Below are 27,566 nucleotides of genomic sequence, written 5' to 3'. Positions count from 1 at the left end.
CCTGTAATCTTTGCTAAGCCGCCTGCTTGTTGCTGACAAGAGAGAATGAAATGTAGTTAGCTCCCAATGGATAGAGAGACTCAGTGACCCCACCCTCCTTACAGATATCCTCTGCAGACATCTGACACATTGAGCTGAATTTTACCAGCCCCTGTGTGGCGGGAGCGGAGGCGAGGGAACCAGTAAAATAGTGGGAGTCAAGTCGGGACAGCTTCTCGACGCTGTCCTGTGGCTGGGAAAGTTTCCCAGTGGCGGGCAGGAGATGGGGTGGGGTGCAGATCATTGGGTGCAACTGGTTTCTGCAGAAGCCTTGAAGTCAGCAAAAACTTCGTCAGCACCTGCTACACCACTTCCTGTAACCTCTTCCACTTTGAAACAACTATAGAAAATGCCAGCACTTATAAAATCATAGCAACAACCAGACGAAATCAACCAGCAACTAACCTGTAAGTAGCTGATGATCCCTTTAAATAGCGACGGTGTGTCCTTCCTGCTGCTGAATGTGTGTTCAGCTGGGCAAGGATAAGAGAGGCTGGAGTGCTTAGCTCCAAAATGGCACCACTGATGTTAAATCAGTGTTGTACGTTGATTAACATCAATGATTTGCCTGCTCTGCACACTTTCGGTGAACATTCATTATGCACACGCTAACTCCCTCACCAATATTGTATATTGTTTTGCCCAAAAAGTATGTGCCCACATGCCAGGGATGCTACTATGGAGTTCGAAGGGCACTCCTAATGCCCAAATAACGGGTGCTAACGAATCCCATTTCTTGCCCTCTGTATCGACCCCATCAAATTCTTTTGTCATTTTAAGAATATTGATTAGATTGACCCTCAACCTTTGATACACAAGGGAATTCAAGCCAAGTTTATGCAACCTTGGTTCAGAATTTAACCCTTTAAGCTCTGGTATCATTCTGGTGAATCTGTGCTGTACCGACTCCAAAGCCAATATATCCTTCCTGATGTGTGATGGCTGGAACTTTACACAGTTCTCCAGTTGGAGTCTGACCTACATTCTACACTACTGAAGCATAACTTCCTCCCCATTCTATTCCAGCCCTCTCGCAATAAGGGTCGACATTCCATTAGTCTTTCTGAACACTATTTTTACATGTCTAATGGCTTTTCGTGATGTGCGTGCTTGAGCATCCACATCTCTTGGCTCTTCCTTAGTTCCTAGTTTCTCACCATTATGAATATACTCTGATTTGTCTTTCTTGGATTCAAAGTGGATGACATCACACTTCCCCACATCTTCCACAGCTTTGCCTACTCACTTAATCTGGCTTTTGTAACTTTGAACTCCCATCTGCTCAACTTACTTTGTCACCCAATTCAGTGTTATTTGCAAACTTGGATATATAATTCTGTAATCCTTTATCCAAGTCATTGACAAATATGGTAAAAAGCTAAGGCATCAGTCCAGCTTACCAAGGTACATCCCACCAATCAGAATGCATTCTCTGTTTTAATTAGGAAAGCCAGTTAGTGAAGGTTGATACTGGTACCAATCTTTACTCAGTCTTAAATTAAAACAGAACGTGCTGGAAATATTCAGCAGGCCTGGCAGCATCTGTGGAGAAAGAAACCAAGTTAACTGATGAAAATCATTGACCTAAAATATTAACTCTGTCTCCACAGATGTTGCCTGACCTGCTGAGTATTTCTAGCATGTTCTGTTTCTATTTCAGATTTCCAGCATCTGTAGTATTTTGCTTTTACTCAGTCTTACATTTACTTACAGTAACACTACAAGCATACACCTCCTAACTCAACCACCCCAAAGTTTCAATAAGTGCCTCTTTATACATGCTCAAGTGAAACCCCAATTAATGCCCTCCACCTGTATGCAATTAAACACACAATATAGAACTAACATCCCCTTTATCCCTACTGTCCCCTATCTCCAATTGCTTCCACTTCCATGTTCTTTCAATTTTGCTAATGTTTTTAACTGAATCTTATCAAATGTTTTCTGGAAGTCTATATAGGTAGCATAATGGTCGTGACCTCCTCAATCAATTCAACTAAATTAGTCAGACATGATTTACCCTTGGCACACCCATGTTGAGTTTCTCTGATCAGTTCATACTGCATGGCAAATGTATGTTAACTCTTTAGGAATCTTAGAAAACTCAGTCTTTTTTTAACAGACTTTTAGTTTCCTTAACTTATTTTACACGTTGGCGTGGGTAGCACAATAAAAACTTTCGCAGGCATCATACACTATACTATACAATATAATATAAAGTATTAAATTTTTATGTGCATTCACAAACCATCAACTTTTTTAACCTCAATAATCTTAGACAGCCTTTTTTTTTAGCTTCCAATACAAGTGACTCAGTAATATCTGCCAACAGTGAGCCATTTACATAGTCAGACAGCCTTCAGATTTTCCCTCACACCTTCCTGACTCCTGCTTGGCATCCTCCCTTGTAAAGAACTCGAACATTTTCTATACCTGGTGAGGTGTACAGATACAAGTTGCTGTTCTTACTGAAACACTCAGCAGGTCAGTCAGCATCGGTGATGAGAACAGAACGTTAACATTTCAGGTATAGGACTTACACCCGACGAAGGGCATACACTTGAAAAATCTTAACGTAACAGTTTTAACTCTAAGCAGATGCTAACTGCTCAGCTGAGTGTTTCCAGCAATTTCTATTTTTATTTCAGATTTCCAGCACATGTTGATTTTCACTTACAACTTATGAAGTTCAACTAAATTTCTGCAGATGGTGCTGTACTATGTTCAATTTTTAAAATAGTTTCAAAGCATGTCAGTTAGAGTTTCCAGTCATTCACCAGGAATTGTTAATTGATCCATTATTCCAAAACTGGGCACTTCATGCCTGAATGTTTCAAAAAGAAATGCACAGATATGAAATTTTATCTTCAATTTTTGACTTTGAAAGGAACTTACCCATGGTTCTTCTCTCAACCAGAGGTACTGTTTTCCCTTCACATTTTTTTGCCATTTTTGTGCTGAGGTTTTTGTGATGTTTATTTTCCTGACATTGTTAAGATCAGTTGTTATTTCTCTTTACAACTCACTGTGCCATGTGACAGTGTCCAGGCCTTCCAGACTTCTGGCAATGGAGCTCGTGATCCAGGAAGTCATTTCCACAAACCTGCCAAAGCCCATGTTATACTTAACCTTTCACACCATGCTTTGCTATTGTCATTTCTCAATCCACTCGTAGATTTAAATACAGCATATCTGTCATTAAACAATATCTTATTATTAGTAACTTGTCATGCCCTTTGTGTGACGATAATACTCTTTTCTTGAAATAAAACACAGGTGGTTTCCCATTGCCTTCTTCATCAGATTAGCTTCTCCTAATGGGGCTACAGCCAAGGCTAAAGAGCCCCAGCTACCCTTTGCAATGGGAGGGGTGTATCAGCACCAATCTGATGTAATTAACCTTGTTGGGTGTCAATCCAGTATTGAAAGGTTGTGAGGGTCTACTGCCAGGGTGTCTGGAGTGGGCCTAAACCCAACTCTCTGACTCAGAGGCAGGAATACTACCATTAAGCCAAAAGTCACTCCAGGCAGGCATCAACCGAACATTTTAATCTCCATTCAGCTAGGCTGTCTGCCGTGGGACTCAAACCCTTCACCTTCTGACTTGAGGCAGGAATGCTAACACTAAACTAAAGGCTGACTCCCTTGATTTTGTATCAAGAGGCCTAAAATACAAAGTCATGTTAAACTTGTACAGGATCTTAATTAGATCACATTTGGAACATTGCATTCATCTTTTGGACACTCTGTTATAGGAAGGATATCAAAACTAGTGCAATATGTATTAATTAGGATATAACCAAAAATGAGGAATTGTGGCTGTGAAAGGATTTGCGATGTTAGGGTCTTTTCACCAGGGCTGAGAATGTGTGGGTGGCAGAGTGGTGCAGTGGTTAGCACTGCCGCCTCACAGCTCCAGCGACCTGGGTTCAGTTCTGCGTACTGCCTGTGTGGAGTTTGCAAGTTCTCCCTGTGACCGTGTGGGTTTCCGCCAGATGCTCTGGTTTCCTCCCACAGCCAAAGACTTGCAGGTTGATAGGTAAATTGGCTATTGTAAATTGCCCCTAGTGTAGGTAGGTGGTAGGAGAATGGTGAGGATGATGTAGGGAATATGGGATTAATGTAAGGTTGGTATAAATGGGTGGTTGTTGGTCAGCACAAACTTGGTGGGCTGAAGGGCCTGTTTCAGTGCTGTATCTCTAAAGATAATCAAGATTATGAATGTTTATGATAAGGTAAAGAGGGATAAGGTATTTCCATTGATTGGCCAGACAGTAACTAGACAACAAAAATATAAGGTACAGGCAGAAAGAGTTAAAGTGGTGGTTAAAACAAAAGGTGGAAATTCTGCAGATTTTTTGGGAGGGTGTGTGCAATGTGAAGAAACTTCAACCTGCCAATTTTCCCTGCTGTTGGCTCAATTCTAAATACTGAGGATGGAGTCATAGACCGTTTGGGTTGGAAGTAGTGGCATAAGAGGTGTTCATCCCACTGAGGAGATCAGAGCAGCACTTTGCCAATCTGAAATGAGGCACCTGTGGTCAAAATCAGGCTGAATTTCTAGCCTCCGCTGCAGTTTGTCTGGTTACAACAGCCTGCTTTGAAACAGCTTAAACAAATTCGAATTCCAAAACCAATTCCAGTATGAAACTCATTTAGCTGAATATTGAAAATAGCCAATTATTTTTTGAAATATCCCTCAGATACAAGAGGTCTAGCTTTGGAAAGGTATGATTACCTTTGTTTTATTTTCTTCTTGTGGCCTTTTGCAGGCCCAGAATTGCTCTCAGCAGGCTTAAGCTCCTCTGGGCCTATCAGTGGCAGGTGGGCAAAACTGTAGCCCAAAACTCTCTAAGACATGCCCCGAGAGTTATTTTTCAATGTAACTGGAATGGACAGAGAAATTACCTGCCCATGCAGCTCTCTGAGCATAATTCATGAGATAATTTGTGAGGGACAAAAACCTGATAGATCTTCCCCCAGTTTGCACCTTCCTCAACCAGAATTGCACCCCTGATCCACCCCTCGGCATGCAGAATTTCTAGCCTCCGCTGCAGTTTGTCTGGTTACAACAGCCTGCTTTGAAACAGCTTAAACAAATTCGAATTTCAAAACCAATTCCAGTATGAAACTCATTTGGCTGTATATTGAAAATGGTCTCCTGCTGTCTACAGCCTCTGTTGTAACACAAGTAATCAGTAAAAGATTGCCAGCAGCTGTGTCATGCCTGGGGACGTGCTGTAGCACTGGTTACAGGGTGAAGGCTGCTACTGAAAAAAACTGGGCCAGCGTCCAAAAGGCAAGCCTTCTGAAATGCACATGATTTACAGGAATAGGCTGGGCCCTGCACAGTTTCAGGGGCTTTCCTCTTGTTACAATACATTGCTCTCATACTTCCATGGGAAGTTATTCACTAAATGCAAGCATTAAAGTTACAGTTTGCTGGTTTTAAATTTGTTTTCAAGAATGAATTTTCCAATCCATTAATTATACCAAAGCATCATTATAAAAGTTTGTAAGTGAGCAAAGGGATGTAATGTTAAGTAATGATTGTGAACCTACTGTCTCTCCATTTCGCCTCTCTTGTCCTGGAGATGCTGACTCACACTTGGGTGCATTTCCAAGAACAGCATTAACTCGCTGAGTGTATTCATCAAACATAAAGTAAGTGTTGCCAGGTTATTTAATTATAGGAAACATCACAGCCAACATTTATCCCTGTTCCAACAGGCACTCAACAATGATCAGAAGATTTTCAGCTGATTTTGCTATCCCCTTGCTCAGCACCATTGAAACATACGAACATATGAATTAGGAGCAGGAGTATGCTACTCGGCCCCTCGAGCCTCCTCCGCCATTCAATAAGTTCATGGCTGAACTGATTACTCCACATTTCCATCTACCCCCGATAACCTTCCACCCCCTTGCTTATCAAAAATCTATCTACCTCTGCCTTAAAAATATTCAAAGTCTCTGCTTCCACCACCTTTTGAGGAAGAGAATTCCAAAGACTCACGACCCTCTGAGAGGAACAATTTCTCCTCACTTCTGTCTTAAATGGGCGACCCCTTATTTTTAAACAGTGACCCCTGGTTCTAGATTCTTCCACAAGGCGAAACATCCTTTCCACATCCACCCTGTCAAGACCCCTCAGGATCATATATGTTTCAATCAAGTTGCCTCTTACTCTTCTAAACTCCAGCAGATACAAGCTTAGCCTGTCCAATCTCTCCTCATAACACAACCCGCCCATTCCAGGTATTAGTCTAGTAAACCTTCTCTGTACTGCCTCCAACACATTTACATACTTCCTTAAATAAGGAGACCAGTACTGTACCCAGTACTCCAGATGTGGTCTCACCAATTCCCTGTATAGCTGAAGCATCCTTTTGTATTCAACTCCCCTCACGATAAATGATAACATTCTATTAGCTTTCCTAATTACGTGCTGTACCTGCATACTAACCTTTTGCAATTCATGCACTAGGACACCCAAATCCCTCTGCATCTCAGAGATCTGCAATCTCTCACCATTTGGATAATATGCTGCTCTTTTATTCTTCCTGCCAAAGTGGACAATTTCACACTTTCCCACATTGTACTCCATTTGCCAGGTCTTTGCCCACTCACTTAACCTATCTATATCCCTTTGTAGCCTCCTTATGTCCCCCTTCACAAGTTACTTTCCTACTTATCTTTGTGTCATCAGCAAACTGAGCGACGATACCTTCGGTCCCTTTATCTAAGTCATTTATATAAGTTGTAAAAAGTTGAGGCCCCAGCACAGATCTCTGTGACACACCACTCGTTACATCTTGCCAACCAGAAAATGACTCATTTATGCCTACTCTGTTTTCTGTTAGCTAGCCAATCTTGCATCCATGCCAATATGTTACCACCTACACTGTGAGCTTTTATTTTCTGCAGTAACCTTTGATGTGGCATCTTATCAAATGCCTTCTGGAAATCTAAGTACAATAAATTCACCCATTCCCCTTTAACCACAGCACATGAACTCCTTCAAAGAACTCCAATAAATTAATTAAACATGATTTCCCTTTCACAAAACCATGTTGACTCTGCCTGATTACCTTGAATTTTTCTAAATGCCCTGCTACAATGACTTGAATAATAACTTCTAACATTTCCCCTAAGGCAGATGTTAAGCTAACTGACCTGTAGTTTCCGGCTTTCTGTCTCCCTCCCTTTTTGAATAAAGGAGTTACATTCGTTATTTTCCAATCTAGGGGAATCTTCCCCAAATCTAAGGAATTCTGGAAAATTAAAACTAACGCATCAATTATCTCACAAGCCACTTCTTTTAACATCGTAGCATGAAGTCCAGCAGGACCCAGGGACTTGTCAGCCTGCAGCTCCAATAATTTGTTCAGTACCACTTACCTGGTGATTGTAATTTTTTTAAGTTCCTCCCTTCCATTTCCTGATTTACAGCTAATACTGAGATGTTACTTGTATCCTGAATAGTGAAGGCCGATGCAAAATATCTGTTCAATTCATCTGCCATCTCCTTATTATCCATTATTAATTCCCCAGACTCACTTTCTATAGGACCAATGCTCATTTTGTTAACTCTTTTTTTAAAAATCTATAGAAACTCTTAATAGCTGTCTTTGTATTTCTAGGTAGCTTTCTCTCGTACCCTAATTTTACCTTCCTTATCAATCTTTCAGTCATTCTTTGCTGTTTTTATGTTCTGTCCAATCTTCTGACCTGTCTCTCATCTTTGCGCAATTATAGGCTTTTTCTTACAGTTTTATACATTTTTAACTGTTTTAGTCAACCACAGATGATGGATTGGGAATTGAACCTGAGACCTTCCTTATTTGTCAGGTTTAATATTGCACCAGGCAGTGCTTTTATCCACTTGTCATTTGGGTAGATACTTAATATTTGAGAAAAATAAGTCTTGTATTGAACTCATGCCTATTATCTCATTTAGACAAAGATGATAAGCAAAAAGTTGTGGAGTTTTTCAGTTGGTTTGATGGCCCAGAACAATCCACAACAAAACCATCACTGCAATGCAACACATTGTCATATCTTAATATCATGTGGAGTGAATTGAGTTGGCTGAAGTCCAGCTTCAGTAATGATAGGGACATCAGGAGGAGGCCATGTTCAATCATGCATTCAGGTTTCTGACCGAAGATGGTTGCAAATGCTTCACACTAGTCTTCTGCACTGATGTCCTGGGCTTTACCATCATTGAGGATGTCCATGAAGCCTCCTCCTCCCGTTAGCCATTTAATTATTTACCACCACTAATTTATTCCTGGTAGTGGCACACAACACAACGGAGCGTGTCCTCAGTTCTCCACAAGGACAGTGCAGTGGTCACTCCTGTACTAATACTGTCATTGACAGATGCATCTGTGATAGATAGAATGGTGAGGACGAGGTCAAGTAGTTTTTTTCCCTTGTGTTGATTCTTTCACCACCTATCACAGGCCTAGTCTGGCAGCTATGTCCTTCATGACTCAGCCAGCTCGGTCAGTAGTGATGCTATCGAGCCACTTTTGGTGATGGACATTGAAGTCCCCCACCCAGAGTAAATTCTGTGCCCTTGCTACCCTCAATGCTTCTTCCAAGTGGTATTCAAAATGGAGGAGCACTGATTCATCAGCTGAGGGAGGGTGATAGGCGGTAATTAGCAGAAGGTTTCCTTAGCCTGATGACATGAAACTTAATGGGGTCTGGAGAACTCCCAAGACCACTCGCTTCTGACTGTATACCACTGTGCCACCACCTCTGGTGGATCTGATGGCGGGACGAGGATGGTGATGGAGAAATCTGGGATATTGGGTAAAAGATATGAATCTGTAAGTATGACAGTGTCAGACTGTTGCTTGACTATCTCTCCTAGTTGCTCTCCTAATTTTGGCACATATTCCCAGATGTTAGTGAGGAGGGCTTTGCAGGGTGTGCCTTTGTCATGTCTGGTGCCTAGGTCAATGCCAGATTTTATTCTTAATAGACCTTTTTGTAGCAGTTTGTTCTGAATGAGCTTCACAGGGCAGTTAAGCATCAACCACATTGTTGTGGGTCAGGAGTCACCTATATGCTAGATAAGGTAAAGACAGCAGATTTCCTTCCCTGAAGGATAATCGTGAACCTGGTGCATTTTTTAAACAATCCGGAAGATATTTTTCTGGCTTATTTATTTTTATCCACTTATCCCTTTAGTCTTTCATCATGGTAACCATTTTGCTAAACTAATTATTTACCTATAAACCATATCTATCTTTACCTTTGCTACTTCTTTGCTGCCTGATCCATGTCTCAATCTCTCAGTACTCTTCTTCCTTCTTTCTCTCCTGCCACTGTCCAAGGCTCATGATTACTCTCTGCGCCTCTCAGCATTTTCTGATAGATCCACCATGACACTTGTCACTGCCTCCTTAATAGCCCCATTCTTTTCTTTTGCTCATATTCTGAACAGTTGCACCTACAGGTCACTAAACTTGCCAATCTTTTTCCATCCTACTTACCACACCCCACACCACCCACCTGGACTTTGCCAATTTTTTAACAATCAATGTCCCTCTCCATATTTCCCTTCAGAATACCTCACACAAGGCTCTTGCTATCCATGACCGTATGTAAATGTTCATATTGGCACATTCCCCCTTAACTGAAGCTTCATCACCTTGCTATAATTTCCACACTGCCAAGAAAAACACTGCGGCATAGCTCCTATCACCAGGTCAAAATTTGGTCTTTACTCTTACTGCCCTGGCAACTTCTGCTCCTTTGAGTACCTCACTCTTTTCCTTCCTTCTTGCTTCTCCTTAAAAACCTTCATTGTCTATCACCCTCCCAAACCCTACTGCGAATTTCTCTCTCCTTTTTTCCTTCAGCCTTTGTACTGACTGGTACAAAGGTGATTGGTGATTGCAATCTCCATCTCAGTTCTCTTTGCCCTCTCCTCCAAATTCATCACCCTCAATGTTTCTCTCCATATAGACCTACCAACCCATATCACAACTGCCCACTGAATCTCCTTCTGCAGTGGTCTCTCTATTCCCTTTCCGGACTTCCTTGTATTCTTCACCACATACATCTTTCAACCCCACTTGCTTTCTACCACCCTTGGATAAAATTGTCTGCCAAGTCACATTCAACATGACTCTCAAACTCCCACTGCCCAGCCTTTGGTCCTTCATTTATATTCTGATATTCTGATGAAAAATCACTTACCTGAAATGTCAACTCTGTTTCTCTCTCCACAGATGTTGCCAGACCTGCTGAGTATTTCCAGCACTTTCAGTTCTCATTTCAAAGTTCCAGCATCCACAGTATTTTGCTCTTACTTATATTCTGATGGCTGGGTTTCCAGTAGCCCATTGGTGATTCTTGTGGGAGCATAATTCTGCTGCCATGTTTAAGCAGCGATTTTCAGACGGTAGCCTTTAAGAACTCATTTTATTCCACTTTATGCCCCAAATCTACACCCAAAATCCCAAAATGTGTCGCACTTCAAAAGAGAGTCCAGCCCAATATGTTGGATCACTGACACACTGTAGTGCTACTGTCAAATGCACCACAATTACAAAATATATTTTCTGTAATGCGATACTGTAGTGTACTATGATATTATGATATTATGGTGATCGATATTGTGCAAAATATTGCATCTTTATTTCAGGAATCTATGCATCATTTCCAACAGTTTCAAATAGTTACTTCAATTCATCACGCATCGATCTAGGAAAGAATTTCATGAATTTAATGAGTTCAATGAGGGGCTGGATTTTGTGGAGGAGGCGGGGCTCTCGGCACCGGGCCGAAAAGGCAGGGCAAACCCCATCTTGGCCTTATCGTGTCCCCATCCCGGACCGATCCTCCGTCGTTTTTCTGTCCACATTTCCCGCATCGGGATCCCCATTCCTTTAAAGACGGGGATCCCGCCTCCAAGAGCTGCCGGCCAATCACAGGGCCGGCAGCTCAGCAGTATCGGCAGCGCCACCGGGAGCGATAACCACTGCCAATAATGCAGAGGCTTTGGGCCCAGGCCCAGCGCTGGAACCCAGCACTGCGGGTAAGTAAGGCGGGTTGCTGGGGCAAGTCCAGAAGGCCCCGGTGAGCGGGGTTGGGGGGCCGGTTGTCAGTCCAGGGGAGGTGGGGTCCTGGGAAATGCATTGGTTCCTGTCTGGGGCCCTCTGTGGGCCACAGATTGCTCAGGGAGGAGGGAACCCTCCCCCACCCCCAAGTCCGCAGGGAGGGTGCCTCATTTGACACGGTTAGATCCCAGTGGTGGCAGAACGAGGCCTTTAAGTTGCCATAAATAGGCCACTTAAGAGGCTCAATTGGCCTTTGGGCAGGAAGGCCGCATTTGGCCTATCCCACCTCTGGCATGATCAATTGGTGACAGGGCGTGACAGGCTCTCCTGCGCCTACCACCCATCACGAATCTATGGGCACCACCCCCAAACTCGCCTCGGGGGGCCCATAAAACCTAGCTCAAGGAGTGTAGGAGGAAATGCCAGGAGCAGCACCAGCTATGCCTAAAAATGAAGTGCCAACCTGATGAAGCTGCAGCAGAAGACTACATGCATGCTAAACAATGGAAGATGCATGTGATAGACAGAGTGAAGTGATCCCATAAGGAATGGATGAGATCAAATCTCTGCAGTCCTGCCACATCCAGTCATTAATGGTGGTGGAAAATGAAACAACTAATGGGAGAAGGAGGCTCCACAAGCATTCCCATCCTGGATGCTAACGAGAACGAGCAAAAGCCAAGGCTGAAGCATTTGCAACCAGCTTTAGCAGAAGTACTGAGTGGATGATCCATCTCGGCCTCCGCCTGAGAGATACCAGTCTTCAGCCAATTCGATTCATTCCAGGTGCTATCAAGATATGGCTGAAGACACTGGAAACAGCAAGTCCTATGGGCGCTGAAAACATCTTGCTTTAGTACTGAAGGCTTTACTCCAGAACTGGTCATGCCCTTAGCCAAGCTGTTCCAATACAGCTACAGCACTGCTATCGACCGAATAATGTGGAAAATTACCCACCTATGTTCTGTCCACAAAAAAAAGCATGATAAATCCAACCCAGCCAATTACTGCCCCACCAGTCTACTTTCAATCATCAGCAAAGTGATGGAAGGTGTCAACAGTGCTTTCAAGCACCACTGACGCAGCAACCACATGCTCAACGATGCTCAATTTGGGTTCCACAAGGGCCACTTGGCTCCAGACCTTATTACAGCCTTGGTTCAAAGATAGACAAAAGAGCTAAACTCCAGAGGTGAGGTGAAAGTGATTGCCCTTGACATCAAAGCACTTTTGACCGCATGTGCTATCAAGGAGCCCTAGCAAATTGAAGTCAATGGGAACCTGGGGGAAAATTCCAGTTGGAGTAATAGCTAAGATAAATGAAGATGGTTGTGGTTGTTGGGGGCCAATCATGTCAGCCCCAGGACATTGCTGCAGGAGTTCCACAGGGTAGTGTCCTAGACTCAACCATCTTCAGCTGCTTCATCAATGACCTTCCCTCCCATAAGGTGAGAGGTGAGAATGTTTGCTGGTGATTGTCCAGTGTTCAGTTCCCCTCCAAGCCATACACCATCATGACTTGGAACTTTATTGCCGTTCCTTCACTCTTGCTGGATCAAAACCCTGGAACTCCCTTCCAAACAGCATTGTAGGTGTACCTACACCACCTGGACTGTAGTGGCTCAAGGAGGCGGCTTACTACATCTTCTCAAGAGCAATTAGGGATGGGCAACAAATGCTGGCATTGCCAGTGATTCCCACATACTATGAATGAATAAAACATTTGTTTCCCAGCAAGGGTTTGGTACAATGCATTAATGTTTACTTGTTTTTCATTTGTGTTCATGGAATGTGTCTAACCCAGTGAAGCTGATGTTGATGATAATGTTACTGATAAAAGTTGATTTTTCATTTGACAGTAGAGATTTTGGTTTACTCAGATTTACTATAGGCAGTTTCACCAGAATAGTTCACTACCTCCATGTGCTCAAAGCAACAGTTTAATTGATCATTTTAATTGTTGAAAAAGTTGAACTGGACTGATGGTCCTACGTTCATTTTGAATCCTCTTCTGTTGCAGAAACTTAGGAACATAAAAACAGGAGTAGGCCATTTAGCCCCTCAAACCTGTCCCACTATTCAATGAGATCATGGCTGATCTGTGACTCAGCTGCATGTACCTACCTTTGCCCCATATTCCTTAATTAATACCTTTGGTTGACAAAAGTCTATCATTCTCAGATTTAAAATTTACTATTAATCTAACATCAATTGTTATTTGCGGAGAGTGTTCCAAACTTCTGCCAACCCTTAAAATAAAGGCAAAATACTGCAGATGCTGGAAATCTGAAATAAAAACAAGAAATGCTGGAACCACTCAGCAGGTCTGGCAGCATCCGTGAAAAGAGAAGCAGAGTTAACGTTTCGGGTCAGTGACCCTTCTTCCAAAGAAGGGTCACTGACCCGAAACGTTAACTCTGCTTCTCTTTTCACAGATGCTGCCAGACCTGCTGAGTGGTTCCAGCATTTCTTGTTTTTATTTCTGCCAACCCTTCATTTGGAAGTGTTTCCAAATTTCTCTCCTGAAAGGTCTGACTAATTTTTTGACTATGCTTACCAGTACTAAACTACCCAGCCAACAGTTAGTTTTTCTCTATCTACCCGATCTCGTCCCTTAATAAATTTCAAAACTTTGATCAAATTGACTTTTAACCTTCTAATTTCCAGGAAATACAACCTGTTTTGCTTAGCCTCTCCTTGTAATTTAACCTTTGGAATCCAGGCATCATTCTGGTAAACCCACATGGAACACCCTCTCAGGCTAATGGTGCTCACAGTACTCCAGGTGTGGTCCAAGCAAGTCTGTGTTTAGCAGAAACATAATCTCTACCCCCTGATAATCTAGTCCGCTAGATATAAAGACCAGCATTCCATTAGCTTTTTAGATTATTTTCTATACCTGTTCATGACATTTTAATGATATCTGTACCTGGTAACCTAAGTCTCTTTGGACCTCCACTGTTACTCACTTTTCACCATTTAGAAAGTATTCTCTTCTATCCTTTTTAGGTCCAAAGTGGATAACCTCATATTTGCCTACATTGAAATCTTCTTGCCACAATTTTGCCCATTCACTTAATCTATCAATATCTCTTTGTAATTTTATGCTTCCATCACATGCTTACAATGCTGCCTATCTTTGTGCTCTTGGCAAATTTGGATATGTAGCTCTCTACTCCATCATCTAAGTTGTTAATAAATATGGTGACAAGTTGAGGCCCCAACATAGATCCTTGTGGGTCACGACTAGTCATATCTTGCCAATTAATTTCCCATTAATCCTTGTCTCCTGCCACTAACCAATTTCCTAACCAGGTCTATAATTTGCCTTTGGTGAGTCTCTGTCCCGGATTCAATATGAGTTTCCTTGGGATTTTCAAAATGCTGGCCTCTTTCTCGACTGTAAATATTGACACAAAGTAATTAATCAACATGCCTGTTATTTCCTTATTTCCACTGACAATATCACCATTATCAGCCATCAAGGGGCCCACGTTGCTCCCGACCATCCAATTTTTCCTAATATACTCCCCTTTTGTAGCTCTTGCTATTGGTTCTGTTGCCCTTTGCTGCTGTTTGTATTTTTCCCATTCTTCAGGAGCTGTTGATATTTTAGCATTTTTGCTTGCTTTTTCTTTTAACTTTATGTTGTCTCTTATACCTTCAGTCATTCATTAATATTTTTGTTGACATATAGAGCTCTTGCTCCTTAGGGGTATTAACTGGTTCTGAATCACACTAAATTTGGACACCTCCTGCTGATCTTCTGATATCTTACCCATTAACAGATTTGCCCAGTTTACTATGGGCAGTCTGTCTCATCATTTTGAAGTCAGTAGTTGGTAGATATTTCAAGTTTCTCCCTTCCACATGCTACATTGAACTCAATCATATTATTAGATAAATGTTCATGCATCATTAGGATGTTAACTAAATCTGGCTTATTACTCATTATTAAATCTAATTTGGCATGCTCCATTGTTGGTTCTAGGAAATATTGTTATAGAAAACTATTCCAGACATACTCAAAAAATTCACTACCTTTCTGACATGTACTAGTCTGTTTATCCCAATCTACATGAAAGTTAAAATCCCCCATTAAAACCACTCTGCCTTTACTGCATGCTTGTATAATCTCTGCATTCATGCAATCTACCACTTCACAGCTGCTACCAGGAGGCCTATACACAACCTCCACTGCAGTCCTAAATCATTTTCTATTTTTTAATTCTACCCATAAAGTCTTCACTGCCTACTTACCTTCCATATCCTCTCTTATCATTGAAGTGATTTCATCCTTAATCAATAAGGCTACTCCTCCCTTCTACCATTTTCCCTGTCTTTCCTGTCCACCTTCTAACCTGGTATATTTAGCTCCCAGTTCTCACCATCATGCAGCCATGCTCAGTAATGACTACCATGCCATAAACCATAAGTTGAATTTGCACCTGCAGTTCATTCAATTTCTTGCTTATATTCCATGCATTTGTATAACGAAAACTTATTTAGGCCACACACCCTAACCTGCCCTTCAGCTCTAATATTTTACTTACATGTTTCTTATTTCTCTCTCCTGGTTTAATCACTTCACATCTTTTAGTTTTCCCTTTACCCAAGTTTTTTTTACTTTGCCTGTAGTGCCCAAAGCACAATTTCTGACTGTTGCTTTACTCTCTTCATTTTTGTTTGTTTTTGGACTAGTATTAATACTACCTATTCCACCTGAGCCATCCTCCACCCCATCCCCTGCCATTTACTAGTTTAAAGTCCTTATGACTGCCCTATTCACCCTTTCGGCTAGAATCCTAGACCCAGCTTGGTTCAGGTTAAGCCCATCCCAACAGTTCAGTTCCTTCCTGTCCCAATACTGATGCCAGTGTACCGTGAAATGGAACTCCTTTTACCCACACTACTCTTTCAGCATGTGTTCAGCTCATTAATCTGCTTATCCCCATGCCAATTTGCACATAGTTCAGGTAATAATCCAGAGACCCTTTAGATCCTGCTTTTCAATATAGCTCCTAGTTCTTGGTGCTCTCCAAATAAAACCTCTTGCCTACTTTTCCCAACACTGATCACGATGACTAGATCCTTCCCTTCCCTCTCCAATATCCTTTCAAGCTGGTTTGAGATGTCCCTCACCCTGGCACCAGACTGGCAACATACCATGTGGGACTCTCGATCCTCCTTACAAAGGATGCCATCTGTCCCACTAATTATAAAATCCCCTACAACTACCACATTACACTTTCCTCTTCTTCCACCTCCCCCCTTTGGATGGCCTCCTGCTCCAAGATACCATGATCTGTATTCTAGCTGGCCTTGTGACAATCTTTATTCTTATCCTCACAGGTAGTAAGTACACTGGGCTAGATTTTATGTTTCGCCCTCTGAGTGCAGTGGCGGCCGTAAAAGATGGTGGCCCACACGCACGGCTTTTGCTCCGCGGAGCCACTGGGATGTTATAGATGGCGGCTCATTAACATGGCTGGGGCGGTCTGCACCCCCCCCCCCCCAATGATGTGGAGGTGGCAGAGGAGCCATCCTGAGTAACGGCATCTGGCACCACTGCGCAGGCACGTGCGCCATTTTTAAAGGGATTCCAGCTACTACATTTACATTTTTAAAGGGACATTACTTTAAAATGTATTACTGATAATGAAATAAATGATCCCAGTCCCCCTCCCAACTCCCCAATAAATTTACATTTCATCCCTTGTCCTCTCCCCCCCCAAAATACTCACCTTCTGTACCTGACCTTTCCACCCCGCCCCCCCCAAAGGTCAGAAACTTTTAACTTTATCCCTTCCCATCACCCACTAGACCAATCAAGTAAGTTTGACCCCGTTCACCCCCTCCTGCACTGAGAAGCTTATCTCCTTCCGCTCCCCTCAGGTGTCGCGCCTTGTTTCCCTGGACAGGGATCTGAAGGTATGTCGGTGCCAGCCACCAGGATGAAGATCGTGGCGGCACATCAGGAGGTGACGGGAACTTCATTAATGCAGGTAAGTTAATTAGTTTACATATTTAAATTGCGGCCCTGCCGTTGAGTGGCGGGGGTGGGGGTGGGGCCGCCACAAGGCCTCGCTGCCGCCGGCAAGATCTGGATGGGCCCTGCCAGCGTTGAGGTCTGTGGTGGGCCTCATCCGGGGCAATTTTCATGCCCCCCCTACACCCCACGGATCCCGATGTCAAGGCCCACACAAAATCCAGCCCACTGTACTTGTTGGATAAGATCAGTTTCTGTGGATTCTCATTCTCTATGTCACCTGAGTTCCTCTTACTCTGTACACTATCGGTTACAACAACCCCATTCTGAACCTACGCCTCCCTACCAGGAGTGACTAAACTCTGAAGCAAACTGTCCAGAAACTGCTACCCCTCCCTTATGTGTCAGTGTGTCTCCAACTTGCACTCCAGCTCAATGGGTCTGGTCTGGAGAGATTCGAGACGGAGACATCTACTGCAGGTATATTCACTCACGACAGTTTCACTGTCCACAAACCTCCACATACAGTAGTTCAGACACAGACTTGCTCTGCTATCTTAATCTATATTATTTATACCTACATTTTAGTTTGTTGCAAGTTTTTTTTCCCTTTGCTACACACTAATTTACATTAAGCACTAAACACTGGACAAAATCTTAAATCCTTCCCCGTCTTGAACCGAAATTCCACTTGTACCAAATGGTTATATTTATTTGAAACTTAAAATCTTCATTGGTATGAACTTACTCATTAAAGTGGTGACCTCTCTTGTACATATAAGGAAACAGAAAAGAAGCAGCAAATTGTTCTTTTTTGCTACCTTTACTGAGTCTTCAAAGGAAATAAAAAGGTGGATCCTATAGGTGGGATTGATGCTATGAGGAGCTTTGGGAACTGGAATCACTTCAGCTGCTGAAAACACCATCTGAAAAAGAAGTAGGCTCAGTGTGAAGATGTCAACTCACTCCATAGTAATTAAGAATTAGGAATATTCTTCAGCAGCAAACCATATTGAGTGGGAGCCAGGGGTAGAATAGTCAGTTCATGTAAAATTTTCAGTGGGATATTTCCCACCACCATGGTACTTCATGCAATTCAAATTGGCTGATATATATTCAACTGTACATTACTGACATTCCTTCCAAACTAAAGATTGCAGATAAGCATGAGGAGGGAGCAGTACCGGGAAATACAGGCAGATGGGAGCAGCCAGTTTGATCCTAATCATTTCCTTTCAGTATCTTTAAGATTTTAAGGAGTTTGAAAAGGCCCCTATAAATTTTAAAATAAAGATAACCAGTCTCACCACAATACCTAAAGAAACTGTCAATATTTCTGAATAGAAAAAATTGTTTCTCCCCCCTATTTAATCTAAAATAAGTATGATTTCTGTATTCATTCATAGGATTTGGGCATCACTGGCAAGGACAGGATTTATTGCCCATCTCTAACTGCTCTTGCGAAGGTGGTGGTGAGTTGCCTCCTTGAACCACTGCAGTCCCTATCCTAAAGGTATTCCCACAGTGGTGTGAGGGAGGGAGTTTCAGGATTTTGACTGTGAAGGAATGGCAATATATGGGCGGCACAGTGGCGCAGTGGTTAGCACCGCAGCCTCACAGCTCCAGGGACCTGGGTTCGATTCCGGGTACTGCCTGTGTGGAGTTTGCAAGTTCTCCCTGTGTCTGCGTGGGTTTTCTCTGGGTGCTCCGGTTTCCTCCCACAAGCCAAAAGACTTGCAGGTTGATAGGTAAATTGGCCATTGTAAATTGTCACTAGTATAGGTAGGTGGTAGGGAAATATAGGGACAGGTGGGGATGTTTGGTAGGAATATGGGATTAGTGTAGGATTAGTATAAATGGGTGGTTGATGTTCGGCACAGACTCGGTGGGCCGAAGGGCCTGTTTCAGTGCTGTATCTTTAATTTCCAAGTCACAATGGTGTGTGATTTGGAGGGGAACTTAACAGGTGGTGATGTTCCTATGGACCTGCTGCTTTTTTCCTTTTAGGTGGTAGAGGTCGCAGGTTTGTAATGTGCTGTTAAAGAAGCCTTGGCAGGTAGCTGCAGTGCATCTTTTAGACAGTATGCACTGCTGCCACAGTGCAGTGGTCGTTGAGGGAGTGAATGTTTAAGGGGATAGATGCGGTGCCAATGTAGAGGGCCACTTTGTCCTGGATGGTGTCAAGTTTCTTGAATGTTGTTGGAGCTGCACTCATACAGGCAGGTGGAAAGTATTCCATCAGACTCCTGACTTGTGCCTTGTAGTTAGTTAACAGATTTTGTGGTGTCAGGAGATGAGTTACTCGCTACAGAATTCCCAGCCTCTGCCCCGTGCTTGTGGGGCGGCACAGTGGCGCAGTGGTTAGCACCGCAGCCTCACAGCTCCAGGGACCCAGGTTCAATTCTGGGCACTGCCTGTGTGGAGTTTGCAAGTTCTCCCTGTGTCTGCGTGGGTTTCCTCCGGGTGCTCCAGTTTCCTCCCACATGCCAAAGACTTGCAGGTTGATAGGTAAGTTGGCCATTAGCAATTGCCCCTAGTATCGGTAGGTGGTAGGGAAATATAGGGACAGGTGGGGATGTGGTAGGAATATGGAATTAGTGTAGGATTAGTATAAATGGGTGGTTGATGGTCGGCACAGACTCGGTGGGCCGAAGGGCCTGTTTCAGTGCTGTATCTCTAAACTAAACTAAATTTATGTGGCTGGTTCAGTTGACATTTTGATGTTCCAATGTTAAGAACTGGTAGTAGACATTGAAAAAAATCATTATTTTGCAAATCAAGTAATTTAGCTGAATGTGAAAGCAAGAATCTTATTGCAAATACTGTCCTGTTTATAATTTCTGGGAAACTGCAATCATTTTAGAGTTAAATATGTTCTTCCTTTGATGACATGTATAACATTGCATATTATGTATGCACATTTGTTTCCATGGTTATTAAACAATAGATACCAGTAGATAACATTTAGGCATGTCGTCTTTTACATATCTAAATATAACTTAAAAAAATATTGGCAGATCTCCATCACTGAACTTCTGGTATTTGAGCCCTTTTGCAGCTCTTCAACTTTAGAAATAAAACTCCCAGCTACACCCCACCTGCACACTACATAAATCAACACAGGACAGTTACATTTTTTTTTATTCTTTCATTGGGTATGAGTATTGCTGGCCAGCACTTGTTGCCCATCCCTAATTGTGCTTGAGAAGATGGTTGTGAGCTGCCTCCTTGAACTACTGCAGTCCATGTGATGTAGGTACACCCACAGTGCTGTTAGGAAGGGAGGTCTAGGTTTTTGACCTAGCAACAGTGAAGGAATGCCGATATAGCTCCAAGTCAGAATGGTTTGTGGCTTGGAGGGGAACTTGCAGATGGTGGTGTTCCCATGCATCTGCAGCCTTGTCTTTCGACTACTAGGCAGTAGAGGTTGTAGGTTTGGAAGGTGCTGTCGAAAGAGCCTTGGTGAGTTGCTGCAGTGCATTTTGTAGATGGTACACACTGCTGCCACTGTGGACCGGTGGTGGAGGGAGTGAATGTTTAAGGTGATAGATGGGGTACTGATCAAGTGAACTGCTTTGTCCTGGATGGTGTTGAGCTTCTTGAGTGTTGTTGGAGCTGCACTCATCCAGGCAAATGGAGAGTATTCTATCATACTCCTGACTTGTGCTTTGTAGATGGTGGACAGGTTTTGGGGAGCCAGGAGGTGAGTTATGTGTCACAGAATTCCCAGCCTTCAGCCTGCTCTTGGAGCCACAGTATTTATATGGCTGGTTCAGTTAAGTTTCTGGCCAATGGTGACCCCCAGAATGTTGATGGTGGGGTATTCAACGATGGCATTGCCATTGAATGTCAAGGGAAGATGGTTAGATTCTTTCTTGTTGAAGATGGTCATGGCCTAGCACTTGTGTGGTGTGAATGTTACTTCTCAATTATCAGCCCAAGCCTGAATGTTAGCAGATTTTTCTGTGTGGGCTGCTTCAGTATCTGAGGAGTCACAAATGGTGCTGAACACTGTGCAATCACCAGTGAACACCCTCACTTCTGACCCAACAATGAAGGGAATGTCATGATGAAACAGCTGAAGATGGTTGGGCCTAGGACACTACCCTGCAGCAATGTCCTGGGGCTGACATGATTAACCTCCAACAACCGCAACCATCTTCCTTTTTGTTAGGTGTAACTCCAATCACTGGAGAGTTGTTCCCCAATTCCCACTGACTTCAAGTTTGCTAGGGCTCCTTGATGCCACACTTGGTCAAATGATGCCTTGATGTCAAAGGCAGTCACTTCCACCTCTGGAGTTCAGCTCTTTTGTCCATGTTTGCAGCTGACTGGCCCTGGAGGAACCCAAACTGAATGCCAGTAAGCAGGTTATTGCTGAGTAAGTGCTGCTTGATATCACTGTTAACGACCCCTTCCATCACTTTGCTGATGATTGAGAGTAGGCTGATGGGGAGGAAATTGGCCGGATTGGATTGTCTTGCTTTTTGTGGACAGGACATACTTAAGCAGTTTTCCACATTGTTGGTGTATGCCAATGTTGTAGCTGCACTGGAATAGCTTGGCTAGAGGTGCAGATAGTTCTGGAGCACAAGTCTTCAGTACTGTAGCTGGGATGTTGTCAGGGCCCTTAGCATTTGCTGTATCCAATGCCTTCAGCCATTTCTTGATATGATGCAGAGTAAATCAAATTGCCTGAAGATTGTCATTTGTGGTGTTGGAGACCTCAGGAGGAGACCGAGATGGATCATCTACTCAGTACTTCTGGCTGGAGATGTCTGCAAATGCTTCAGCCTTGTCTTTTGCACTGATGTGCTGGAATCCCCCATTGTTGAGGGATGGGGATGTTTGTGAAACCTCCTCCTCCCGTTAATTGTTTAATTGTCCACCACCATTCACAACTGAATGTGACAGGACTGCTGAGCTTTGATCTGATATGTTGGCTGTGGAATCGCTTTGTTCTGTCTATCACATGCTGCTTCTGCTATTTAGTTGCACCAGGTTGACACTTCATTTTTAGGTATGCCCGGCACTGCTTTTGGCATGCCCTCCTGCACTCCTCATTGAACAAAGGTTGATCCCCTGGCTTGATAGTAATGGTGGAATGAGGCATATTCCAGGCCATGAGGTTACAAATTATCGTTCAATACAATTCTGCTGCTGTTGATGGCCCATAGCACCTCATGGATGCCCAGTTTTGAGCTGCTAGATCTGTTCTGAATCTATCCCATTTAGCCCGGTGGTAGTACCACACAACATGATAGAGCGTATCCTCAGTGTGAAGATGGGACTTCGTCTCGACAAGGACTGTGCGGTGGTTACTCCTGCCAACACTGCGTTGCCAAATGTATCTGTGTCAGGTCGATTCATGAGAGCGAGGTCAAGTAGGTTTTCCCTTCTTGTTGCTTCACTCACCACCTGCCACAGGCCCAGTCTGACAGATACGTCCTTGAGGACTCAGCCAGCTCCATCGGTAGTGGTGCTAATGAGCCACTCTTGGTGATGGACATTGAAGTCCCGCACCCAGAGTACATTCTGTGCCCATGCAACCTTTGGTGCTTCTTCCAGATGGTTAACATGGAGGAATACTGATTCATCAGCTGAGGGCAATAGGTGGTAATCAGCAGGAGGTTTCCTTGCCCATGTTTGACCTGATGTCATGAGACTTCATGGGGTCCAGAGTCAATGTTGAGGACTCTCAGGGCAACTCCCTTCCGACTGTACTGTGCTGCCACCTCTGTTGGGTCAGTCCTGCCAGTGGGACAGGACATACGAGGAATGGTGATGGAGGAGTCTGGGACATTGGCTGTAAGGTATAATTCAGTGAGTATGACTATGTCAGGCTGTTGCTTGACTAGTCTGTGCGACAGCTCTCCCAGTTTTGGCCCAAGTCCCCAGATGTTATTATTACTCTAATATTACTTTGCATGGGATTCTATTTTCTTGTTCTCTTTCCTCTTGTTGCAGTTGAAATTATGCAATAATGCTCATTGATTTAAAGAAAAGATTAAAGGACAAGAATGCAGTTCAATTTCAGTCTTGCTTTGATCTCCCCATGCTGGTGCATATATCTTCCCCAACCCCAACACCCACACAGACAGGTACACACAGAATCTCACAGATATAACTGTACTGCATTCAAGTAAGAAAGAAATTGCATTTCCTGTTTGAATATGGTTTTGGTTGTCCTCAATAACATATCCTCTATCAAGTCTAAAAGGAAGTAATGAACCAGCCAGAAAATAGGACTGTAAGGAATAGACTTTTTAAAAAGAGACAAATCTGCATATATGACAACCTGGTAAGATCCTAAAATTTTGATGCATGGAAATTATTACCATGTTTTCTTTTCAAATGTAGTAACAATCTCAGCAGTACTGTTTCTCTAATTCTGGTTAGATACAATATTTTATCTGTTTTTGCAGGGGTCACTTCATGGACCTCTATTGCTTCTTATGTACATAAATGACCTAAATCCTTAACCCAAATGGCTTTGCTGGCCCACACAGTTCAATAGGCCATTAGCTATTCAAGTGGGTGAAATATCAGAGGGTTATATCTACCTCCCAAAGAATGAAATTCCAGCATCAGTCACTGACCTCAGGAAAGAAAGAATACAGAAAGATAATTGAAAGGAACATTAGATGAGAAAGACAAATGTCTCTAGTCTCATCAATACATGTAGGACTAATTAACCACTTCTGGTGCACTATTGACTATTGATAGCAACCAAATCAGGCTGAAATGCAGATTAAAGCAAAATATCGTTCTGTAAAAATACTTTTCTAGAATTTATCCTTGCCAAAATACAACAAGTTTTATGTATGTCATTGAATATGTGGCATTGTATTTAAACCTTAAGGTATCTAGGAAGTTGCAACCAGCATCAGCCGATGAATTTTCAACCTTTAGTGATGTTTGTAGATGCTTTCAATAAATTAAAAAGTAACACTTGGAAATTTATTTTTCTTTCTTTTCCTTCTTCTTTCCTTCTCTGGACAAAATAATAAATATGTAGCATTGCCTGGAAATTGGTACATGAGGAATGATCTGTGGATTAAATGCAGAAAAACAGTCTGCATCGCATTACAAGGAGAGAACTGAAGTGATATTATAATCTGTGACAACAAGTTATTAAATGAAGAGAGACTAATCAAATAAAATAGCTACTGAAGGGAGAGAATTAATACATTCAGATGGAGTTTAAAAAGGCACAGAGTTATTAAAGGAATTAGTGGTGTAATGATTCTTTGCTCAGGGCACAGGCCCTCTGCTACAGCTCTTGAGGGTTAGTGTCCAAGAACAGTCTCTTACTGAATTCAAACATTTTGAGTTTTACAGTCATCCCTACATGTGTATATTCAACTCTTATCATTTCTTGAGGGTAGTGGTATGACTTTATTTGTACGTCACCCTATTTAATCTAGTTACAGGTCGACTTATCAAATTGCTTAAGTTCAGTTGAGTTTTTAAGAATGGGCCAATCAAGGGCACGATTCTCCCATGCCCTGTAAAATCCCACAAGTCTTTCAAAACATAGGAGCCAGCTCTTGAACTTGACTCTAATTTAAATAAAGAATATTGGGTATGTTTCATTATTCCATTTATTCTCCTCCCCAATTAATAGGCTGTCTACTAATATCCATTATAAGCCCACCGACTCCCAAGGCTACCTTGACTACACTTGCTCACACCCTGCCTTCTGTAAGGACTCCATTCCATTCTCCCAGTTCCTCTGTCTCCAACGCATCTGCTCTGATGATGCAACCTTCCACAACAGCGCTTCTGATATGTCTTCCTTTTTCCTTAACCGAGGATTCCCCCCCCCCCACTGTGGTTGACAGGGCCCTCAACTGTGTCTGGCCAATTTCCCACACCTCTGTTCTCACCCCTTCCCCTCCCTTGCAGAACTGCGACAGGGTTCCCCTTGTCCTCACCTTCCACCCCACTAGCCTCCACATCCAAAGGATCATCACGCTGGCCATTTCCGCCTCGGCCAGCGTGATGTCACCACCAAACGAATTTTCCCCTCCCCTCCCCTGTCAGCATTCTAAAGGGATCATTCCCTCCATGACACCCTGGTCCACTCCTCCATTACCCCCGACACCTCGTCCCTTCCCACGGCACCTTCCCATGCAATCGCAGGAGGTGTAATACCTGCCCTTTTGCCTCCTCTCTCCTTACTATCCAAGGCCCCAAACACTCCTTTCAGGTGAAGCAGTGATTGATTTGTACTTCTTCCAATTTAGTATACTGTATTCGCTGCTCACAATGTGGTCTCCTCTACATTGGAGTTGGGGACCGCTCTGCAGAACACCTCCGCTCAGTCCGAAAACATGACCCCGAGCTTCCTATCGCTTGCCATTTCAACACCCCGCCCCCTGCTCTCATGCATACATATCTGTCCTGGGATTGCTGCAGTGTTCCAGTGAACATGAACGCAAGCTCGAGGAACAGCACCTCATTTACCGATTAAGCATGCTACAGTCTACAGGACTGAACATAGAGTTCAATAATTTCAGAGCATGACTGGCCCTCCCTTTTTTTTAAATTTTACATTGTATTTTTTTTTATTTCATTTTATTTTAGTTTGTTTCATCATTACTTTTTTTTTACCATGTGTCTGCCTACTGTTTTTTCATGTTTTTGCTTGTGGCTAGGGCTTTCATTATTCTGTCATTTAACACCCTCTCTGTACTAACGCTTTGTCTTTCACCACACCATTAACACACTCCTTGACTTTGCCTTTGCCGCATGGCCTCCTTGTCAGTTATTCTCTGTGACCCTTTGTCCTACCGACATCTTCCCATTTGTTTTCTTTTGCCCCATGCCCACTTTATTTGCTGAAAACCTATTACATTTCTAACCTTTGCCAGTTCTGATGCAAGGTCACTGACCTGAAACATTAGCTTTGCTTCTCTCTCCACAGATGCTGCCAGTCCTGCTGAATATTTCCAGCACTTTTTGGTTTTATTTCAGATTTCCAGCATCTGCGGTATTTAGCTTTTATTTTAGAACTTTCTTAAAGCTTGAGTTACATAAACGGGAGTATAAATATATATATGTGTGTGTGTGTAAAATGAGGATTTTAATTGAAAAGACAGTCCCTAACTATATTTTATGTCTATTTATCTCCTTTTCACACAATTCTGATTGGTACACTAAAAAAAGTTTATCCTCATATCACCTCTGGTTCTTTTGCCAATCTCTTTAAATCAGAGTCCTCTGGTTCTCGATTATTATGCCAATTGGAACAGTTTCTCCCTATCTACTCTGTTTAGGGGGGGTTCTGACTTAGAGGCGTTCAGTCATAATCCCACAGACGGTAGCTTGGCACCATTGGCTCCTCAGCCAAGCACATACACCAAATGTCTGAACTTGTGGTTCCTCTCGTACTGAGCAGGATTACTATTGCAACAACACATCATCAGTAGGGTAAAACTAACCTGTCTAATGACATATACCCCCAGGTCCCTCTGATCCTGCGCCCCCTTTAGAATTGTACTCCTTATTTTATATTGCCTCTCCTCATTCTTCCTACCAAAATGTATCACTTCACACTTCTCTGCATTAAATTTCACCTGCCACATGTCCGCCCATTCCAGCAGCCTCTCTCTGTCATCTTGAGGTCTACCACTATACTCCTCACAGTTCCTAACACTTCCAAGTTTTGTGTCATCTGCAAATTTTGAGATTGTGTCCTGTACACCCAAGTGCCTGAGATAACTTTACATGCTCTTAATGTTTTCTTTGTGTTCTTTCAACTTGTCTCCATATTTAACAAGTTGTTTCTAGCTCTTAGCTAAATATGTAGCCAAAAGAAGAGCTTTTTTTGGAGACTAGTACTCTACAGAACTAAACAGTGGTTAGCACCGCAGCCTCACAGCTCCAGCGACCCGGGTTCAATTCTGGGTACTGCCTGTGTGGAGTTTGCAAGTTCTCCCTGTGACTGCCAAAGACTTGCAGGTTGATAGGTAAATTGGCCATTATAAATTGCCCCTAGTATAGGTAGGTGGTAGGGAAATTGAGGGAAAGGGGGGATGTGTTAGGAATATGGGATTAATGTAGGATTAGTATAAATGGGTGGTTGATGGTCGTCACAGACTCTGTGGGCCGAAGGGCCTGTTTCAGTGCTGTATCTCTAAATAAAATTAAAATAAAACTACTGTGAGAGTAAAAATCACAAGGCCAGCTTTTCTTCTGGCCTGCTTCCAAGTAGTGTCTGAAAGATAGACACTAATTCCCTGTTCCCATTTTGATCTTGAATAACTCTGCATTCAAAATCCCCTATGATTTTTCTGAAGAGAGTGCAGCAATGTAAATTTTATGCAAATAAATGTCAGAGAGCTGTGAACCCAGATTTCCTCTAACTGCACTGGGAATAAAACAAGAAGCCTCAAATTCAAATAAGCAGCCTCTTTCTATTCTTGCACATATATTCTTCATACCAACAATTG

The 27,566-nt window shown here is 42.9% G+C and overlaps 1 long non-coding RNA gene across 2 annotated transcripts in view; it reads left to right on the top strand.

Annotated features, from left to right (window-relative positions):
* Window positions 1-296: 296 nt before the first annotated feature.
* Window positions 297-27,566, top strand: part of LOC137375639 (uncharacterized) — a 70,487-nt gene continuing 43,217 nt past the window's right edge. The window contains exons 1-3 of one of the 2 annotated variants that reach the window (XR_010976052.1): window positions 297-446; window positions 17,016-17,125; window positions 18,516-18,616. This is a non-coding gene — a long non-coding RNA (uncharacterized lncRNA). Of the gene's footprint in view, window positions 447-17,015; window positions 17,126-18,515; window positions 18,617-27,566 lie in introns of those variants that run through there. The other variant, XR_010976053.1, reaches the window with a different exon arrangement.

This window comes from Heterodontus francisci, chromosome 12, assembly GCF_036365525.1.
Source record: "Heterodontus francisci isolate sHetFra1 chromosome 12, sHetFra1.hap1, whole genome shotgun sequence".
Lineage (NCBI taxonomy): Eukaryota > Metazoa > Chordata > Chondrichthyes > Heterodontiformes > Heterodontidae > Heterodontus > Heterodontus francisci.
Note: the sequence above shows the minus strand (reverse complement) of the source record. Positions and strands in the feature narration are given on the sequence as shown.